Genomic DNA, 7,997 nt, shown 5'->3' on the forward strand with positions numbered 1-7,997 from the left:
CGCTCCCTGGGCCCCTGTGCGTACACGCACTTCGCTCCCTGGGCCCCTGTGCGTACACGCACTTCGCTCCCTGGGCCCCTGTGCGTACACGCACTTCGCTCCCTGGGCCCCTGTGCGTACACGCACTTCGCTCCCTGGGCCCCTGTGCGTACACGCACTTCGCTCCCTGGGCCCCTGTGCGTACACGCACTTCGCTCCCTGGGCCCCTGTGCGTACACGCACTTCGCTCCCTGGGCCCCTGTGCGTACACGCACTTCGCTCCCTGGGCCCCTGTGCGTACACGCACTTCGCTCCCTGGGCCCCTGTGCGTACACGCACTTCGCTCCCTGGGCCCCTGTGCGTACACGCACTTCGCTCCCTGGGCCCCTGTGCGTACACGCACTTCGCTCCCTGGGCCCCTGTGCGTACACGCACTTCGCTCCCTGGGCCCCTGTGCGTACACGCACTTCGCTCCCTGGGCCCCTGTGCGTACACGCACTTCGCTCCCTGGGCCCCTGTGCGTACACGCACTTCGCTCCCTGGGCCCCTGTGCGTACACGCACTTCGCTCCCTGGGCCCCTGTGCGTACACGCACTTCGCTCCCTGGGCCCCTGTGCGTACACGCACTTCGCTCCCTGGGCCCCTGTGCGTACACGCACTTCGCTCCCTGGGCCCCTGTGCGTACACGCACTTCGCTCCCTGGGCCCCTGTGCGTACACGCACTTCGCTCCCTGGGCCCCTGTGCGTACACGCACTTCGCTCCCTGGGCCCCTGTGCGTACACGCACTTCGCTCCCTGGGCCCCTGTGCGTACACGCACTTCGCTCCCTGGGCCCCTGTGCGTACACGCACTTCGCTCCCTGGGCCCCTGTGCGTACACGCACTTCGCTCCCTGGGCCCCTGTGCGTACACGCACTTCGCTCCCTGGGCCCCTGTGCGTACACGCACTTCGCTCCCTGGGCCCCTGTGCGTACACGCACTTCGCTCCCTGGGCCCCTGTGCGTACACGCACTTCGCTCCCTGGGCCCCTGTGCGTACACGCACTTCGCTCCCTGGGCCCCTGTGCGTACACGCACTTCGCTCCCTGGGCCCCTGTGCGTACACGCACTTCGCTCCCTGGGCCCCTGTGCGTACACGCACTTCGCTCCCTGGGCCCCTGTGCGTACACGCACTTCGCTCCCTGGGCCCCTGTGCGTACACGCACTTCGCTCCCTGGGCCCCTGTGCGTACACGCACTTCGCTCCCTGGGCCCCTGTGCGTACACGCACTTCGCTCCCTGGGCCCCTGTGCGTACACGCACTTCGCTCCCTGGGCCCCTGTGCGTACACGCACTTCGCTCCCTGGGCCCCTGTGCGTACACGCACTTCGCTCCCTGGGCCCCTGTGCGTACACGCACTTCGCTCCCTGGGCCCCTGTGCGTACACGCACTTCGCTCCCTGGGCCCCTGTGCGTACACGCACTTCGCTCCCTGGGCCCCTGTGCGTACACGCACTTCGCTCCCTGGGCCCCTGTGCGTACACGCACTTCGCTCCCTGGGCCCCTGTGCGTACACGCACTTCCCTCCCACCGGGGCCTGCGTACACGCACACACGCACTGCTCCCACCGGGGCCTGCGTATACGCACACACGCACTGCTCCCACCTGGGCCTGCGTACACACACACACACTGCTCCCACCTGGGCCTGCGTATACACACACACTGCTCCCACCTGGGCCTGCATATACACACACACACTGCTCCCACCTGGGCCTGCGTATACACACACACACACTGCTCCCACCCGGGCCTGCGTACACACACACACACACACACTCTGCTCCCACCCAGGCCTGCGTATATACACACACACACTGCTCCCACCTGGGCCTGCGTATACACACACACACTGCTCCCACCCGGGCCTGCGTATACACACACACACTGCTCCCACCCGGGCCTGCGTATACACACACACACACTGCTCCCACCCGGGCCTGCGTATACACACACACACTCTGCTCCCACCCGGGCCTGCGTATACACACACACACTCTGCTCCCACCCAGGCCTGCGTATATACACACACACACTGCTCCCACCTGGGCCTGCGTATACACACACACACTGCTCCCACCCGGGCCTGCGTATACACACACACACACTGCTCCCACCCGGGCCTGCGTATACACACACACACACACTGCTCCCACCTGGGCCTGCGTATACACACACACACACTGCTCCCACCCGGGCCTGCGTACACACACACACACACACACTCTGCTCCCACCCAGGCCTGCGTATATACACACACACACTGCTCCCACCTGGGCCTGCGTATACACACACACACTGCTCCCACCCGGGCCTGCGTATACACACACACACACTGCTCCCACCCGGGCCTGCGTATACACACACACACACACTGCTCCCACCTGGGCCTGCGTATACACACACACACTGCTCCCACCCGGGCCTGCGTATACACACACACACACTGCTCCCACCCGGGCCTGCGTATATATATATATATACACACACACACACACACTGCTCCCACCCGGGCCTGCGTATATATATATATATATACACACACACACACTGCTCCCACCCGGGCCTGTGTATACACACACACATTACTCACTATCTCTCCGCTAACGGCGCCGCCACTGTTCAAATCTCTCAGCCGCCAGCCGGATGTTGCCTCCTCGTGACGCACTTCCGCCAACGGCAGTCCAGCCGTTTCCATAGTAACCGGAGACTCTCAGCATCGAAGCGGCGGGTCCCAGGCTAGCCACCCCCACCCCAAACTTCCAATCTCCCACCCTCATTCTCATTCTCACCCCCACCCCCACCATGTCCCACCCCCACCATGTCCCACCCCCACCCCCACCATGTCCCACCCCCACCCCCACAATGTCCCACCCTTCACCCCCCATTGTCTGCCCCCCCCCCACTCCTAGCCCTAATATCCCTCTTTACTCCCAGCCCCAATGTCCCACCCTCATCCCTCCCAATGTCCCACCCTCGCCCCCAGCCCCAATGTCCCATCCAGCCCCATGGCAGGATAATGTCTCACCCTAACACTCACATTAACCCTGACACTCACCCTCAGCCATGTCACTCTAACTCTCAACCCCAAAGGCTGTGGGCCCCAGACCCACTCTCAGCCCTCACCCCGAAACTGACCCTCACTGTCCTGGCAGGATAATGTCCCACCCTCACACTGAACCTCAGCCCCATGTCTCACCCTCACACTCGCACTCACACCCGCCCCATGGCAGCACCATTTCTCACCCTCAATGTCTCACATTCAACCTGTCCTATGTCCACTATTTCTGCTTCATCTTGCTATCTTTTTCAGCTTCCAGGGAGCTCTGCTTTCGTTGCCCTATCTTTCCCTATTTAGAAAATATACTTCGACTGTGCCCAAATCATCTTTTTAAATGTCCAATTACATTTTTGTCTGCCAAACTTCCATTCTGATTTACTTGGGCCAGGTCCATCTTCAACATGCTGAAATTAGTCCACCACCAATTATATAGTTGCTGAACTATAATGTGCACTTATGGAATAAAGGCACCTAAAAGTTCCTGCATTTTACAGTGCAAAGGTTATCCCCAATTGCCCAAATCAATGTTCTTTTTAAAATCCTGCTGTGGCTTCAGGTCCTGGAAAATGCAGTAAGTATTTTCGCTCTACATTGCTCCTTTTCCTTTTCCACAGGTAATCAAAACCTTATAATGTAGTGATCTATGTATTAGGGAGAAAAATGTAGCTATTTCTCACTCTGGAGCAAATCAGCCAAAGACTCTTGGAATTTTGGACAAGACGTTTATTATGAACTATAGTACGGGCTGGCCCCAGTGCTCCAACTAGTAGCACGCCAGAGAGAGCACCAATGCAAGGATTGAACATACAGTTATAGTTAAAATCCAGTTACAAGAAATTAGCATATACCAATCAAAGATATACATTTGCACTGGAGTCATCTAAATCTGCTCAACTGTCAATTAGGTTTACATCATGCATAATATAAGGATACAGTTGTCAAATTACAACTTGTGCACATCTACCTAATTATAATATCACCTTTTTTTTCAAGTTACCTATTAACTTCCAGACATGATTATGATAACGATATTTCTAATCAGTGTGTCAACTCCCCTGTCCTATTGTCTCTTGTTAGAACAGACACTGACACAAACTGCAGCTGTGCATAATTCAACAGAAGTCTTGTACGTATACTGAGTTCTCCCTTGTAATTGGGAGTTTTATGGACCTTGATACTCAAGTGGGTCTGCTGTAATCGAGATCAATGATTTTCTCATAATTTCCCTGTGTGACTGGGTTTAGCAACTTGAAGCTTATGTCATTTTAAGAATTGTGTGATTATTAACCCTTTCAATCTACGCTCCCTAAAATTCTTCTGTTGACACTTCCTCCATTTGATGCATCTCATTCCTCAGAAGCCTCCTTAGTTGCTCAGCCCAAAACAAACTGATTAAGAAAGTTCTCCTGAACACACAGCAATTTTCCCTCCTCTCTGTCCTTTGCACTCTTATTAAACTAGTCTATATTAGGATAATTGAAATTCCCCTTTATCAGTAATTCACAGTTTTAGTAGTTTGTAATTTCCCTGCATACTTGTTTCTCGATATTTTTCCTTCTAGTTGGTGTCCTATAGAATATGTTCAGTGGTACAGTGTCTACAGGACTTCATCTTTCTTTCAACAAGATATGGACCATAACCTCTGGCTGTTCACCATCTCCCTTCAGAATGTGCAGCTCCACAGTACCATCCTGGACCCAAGCGTCAGAGAGGCAATGTAGCACCTAATATTGAATCCCGTATCATTATTGGGTTCTAAGTCTGTCTCCTGTCCTTTTACAACTGAGCCACTATAGTGCTGTGGTCTTGGCGATGGCTGTATTCCCCAAAGCAACCATACCCCTCACCAATAATCAGAACTGAATACTGATTAGAGAGGAAGATGTATTCAGGAGACTACTGACCTGGCCCTCCTTGTCTGAATTGTGGTCACATTCCTAAAGTGCAGCTCCTTGTAGCTCCCAGCCTCGTGGTGCACTGCAGTGATGCTAACAGTTGCTCAGGTTCAGAAACCCAGAGATCCAACTGACAATGTTTCCTGCATATTTGATTTTTCAGAACACAAGAAACATCCTGGATCTTGCCTGGGATGGAACATTTGAGCTGTAAGGAGAGTCGAGATAGGCTTGGATTGTTTTCTTTAGCGCAGAGAAAGCTAAGGGGGATGTATTGAGGTGTATAAGATTGTGAGGGATATGGATAGGATGAGTAGGGAGCAGCTGTTCCCTTTGGTTGAGGGGGTCGATCACAAGGGGGCATAGTTTTAGGATGAAGGGCAGAAGATTCAGAGGGAATTTGAGAAAACACCTTTTCACTCAGAGAGTGATAGGAATCTGGAATGCACTGCCTGGGAAGGTAGTGGAGCCTGGAAAATTTACAAACTTTAAAAAATATTGAAATATCGAGGATATGGGACAAGTGCAGGAAAATGGGATTAGTGTGCCTTTGGTGATAGAAATTGTCAATGCAGACTCGATGGGCTGAAGGACCTTTCCTGCACTGCATGACCCTATGAGGCAGCATGATGGCACAGTGGTTAGCACTGCTGCCTCTCAGTGCCAGGGACCCAGACTCAATTCTGGCCTTGGGTCACTTTCTGAGTGGAGTTTGCACATTCTCCTCATGTCTGCATGTGTTACACCTGGGTGCTCCAGTTTCCTCCCACAGTCCACAGATGTACAGGTTGGGTGGGTTGCAGGTTAGGTGCCATGCTAAATTGCCCTTTAGTGTTGTGTCAGGGGGACTAGCTAGGATCAATGCATGGAGTTATGGGGACAGGGACTGTGGTTGGTGCAGAATCAATGGGCCGAATGGCCTCCTTATGCACTGTAGACTTCTATGACTGTGACTCTCACAAGGCACAAAATGTACATTTGATGAAACTGAGGTGCCTTGCCATGCCACTATTTATTAGACCACTAACTTCAACAGGAATAAATTTAAGCTTTACAAAACTTAAGATTTAAACGTGTCATTTTTTTTTAATTGGTTTAAAGTTCCTTATCTTAGATCTTTTTTCAATACTTTTTATCACAGTCTTAGTTCTCTTGGACTTGGCACCTGGTGCTTGGTCGTTTTGTGAAGCTTTCTGTTGCTTTCTCCGTAGCTGTGCGCTTTGATCCCAAAATGAAAAACATAGAGAACTGTGCACTGATTCCAATGTCCAAGGAGTATCAAGGGATTGATTAAGAAGGAAAAAATTGAGTATGAAGGTAAGGTAGCAGGGAACGTAAAAACTGACTATAAAATTTTTATAGGTATGTAAAGAGAAAAAGACTGCCAAAAACAAATGTAGGCCCCTTACAGTCAGAAACAGGAGAATTCATAACGGGAACTAAAGAAATGGCCGAAGAATTAAATTTGTACTTTGCTTCAATCTTCATGAAGGAAGACATGATAGTGTACCAGAAGTTCTGAGAGAAACCAGTTTTTGTGAGGAGCTGAAAGAAAGCAGCAATAGTAGAGAAATGGTTTTAGGGAAATTGATGGGATTGAAGGTGGATAAATCTCCAGGTCCTGATAAACTTCATCCCAGAGTACTTAAGGAAGTGGCCCTAGAAATAGTAGATTTATTGGTGATTATTTTCCAAAATACTTTGGACTGTGGGCTGATTCCTACAGATTTGAGGGTAGCTAATATAAGCCCGTTACTTAAAAAGGGAGATAGAGAGAAAACAGAGAACTTTAGACCAATGAGCCTAACATCAGTACCAGGGTAGTTGCTAGTGTCCATTATCAAGGATTTCTTAACTCAGCATTTGGAAGGCAGTGGTATAACCAGACAAAGTCAGCATGGATTTACGAAAGAGAAATCATGTTTGAAGAATCTATTGGAATTCTTTGAGGATGTAATTAGTAGAGTTGTCCGAGGAGAACCAGTGAATATGATTTATTGAGACTTTCAGAAGGCTTTCAATAAGGTCTCACATAATAGACTACCAAGTAAAGTTAAAGCACATGGGATTGCAGGTAATGTCTTGAGATGGATAGAAGGCTGGCTGGCAGATAGGAAACAAAGAGTTGGAATAAATAGGTCCTTTCTGATTGGCAGTCAGAAGGTTCCGCAGGTTCTTCCTGGGAGAAGGGGGATATGCTAGGCCCCAATTGTTCACATATGTTAATAATCTGGAAGTGGTAAGTGAAAGTATTGTCTCCAAGTTTGCAGATGATACAAAATTGAGTGGAAGGTGAGTTGTGAGGAGGATGCAGAGATGCTTCAGCATGATTGGGGTCAGGCTGAGTGTGTGGGCATGTGCATGGCAGATGCAATATAATGTGGAAAAATGTAATGTTATCCACTTTGGTTGCAATAATAGGAAGACAGATGATTACTTGAATGGGTGTAAATTGAGAAAGTTGGATGCTTAGCAAGACCTTGGAATCTTTGTGCATCAGTCACTCAAAGTAAGTGCGCAGGTACAGCAGGCAGTAAAGGAGGCAAATGGTATGTCGGTCTTCGTAGCGAGAGGATTTAAGTATAGGGATAGGGATGTTTTGCTATAATTTTATACGGTGTTGATGAGGCCACATCTGGAGTATTGTGTGCAGTTTTGGTGTCCTTATCTAAGGTAGGATGTCCTTGCTATAGAGGAGTATAGTGAAGGATTATTAGGCTGATTCCTGGGATGGCAGGTCTATCACATGAGGAGAGACTAAGTCAGTTAGGATTATATTCACTGGAGTTTAGAAGAGTGACAGGAGATCTCATAGAAACTTATAAAATTCTAACAGAGTTAGACAGGGTTGATTCAGAAAGAATGTTCCTGATGATGGGGAAGTCCAGAACTTGGGGGGGCGGGGGGGGGCGGGGGGGGGGGGGCGGGGGGGGGGCCGGGCCGGGGGGGGGGGGGGGGGGGGGGCGGGTGGGCGGGGGGGGGGGGGCGGGTGGGCGGGGGGGGGGGGGGCGGGGGGGGGCGGGTGGGCG

General features: G+C 51.3%; 1 protein-coding gene across 2 annotated transcripts in view; it reads right to left on the bottom strand.

Moving 5' to 3' along the window:
- Nucleotides 1-2,665, bottom strand: part of cep112 (centrosomal protein 112) — a 468,252-nt gene extending 465,587 nt beyond the window's left edge. For both annotated transcript variants that reach the window (XM_080209170.1, XM_080209169.1), the window contains exon 1: nt 2,606-2,665. The gene's annotated coding sequence lies outside the window, so the exon portion shown is untranslated. The remainder of the gene's footprint in view (nt 1-2,605) is intronic.
- Nucleotides 2,666-7,997: the final 5,332 nt, after the last annotated feature.

The sequence above is a fragment of the Carcharhinus amblyrhynchos genome, chromosome 21 (genome assembly GCF_965287045.1).
Source record: "Carcharhinus amblyrhynchos chromosome 21, sCarAmb.v2.hapA, whole genome shotgun sequence".
NCBI classification, from domain to species: domain Eukaryota; kingdom Metazoa; phylum Chordata; class Chondrichthyes; order Carcharhiniformes; family Carcharhinidae; genus Carcharhinus; species Carcharhinus amblyrhynchos.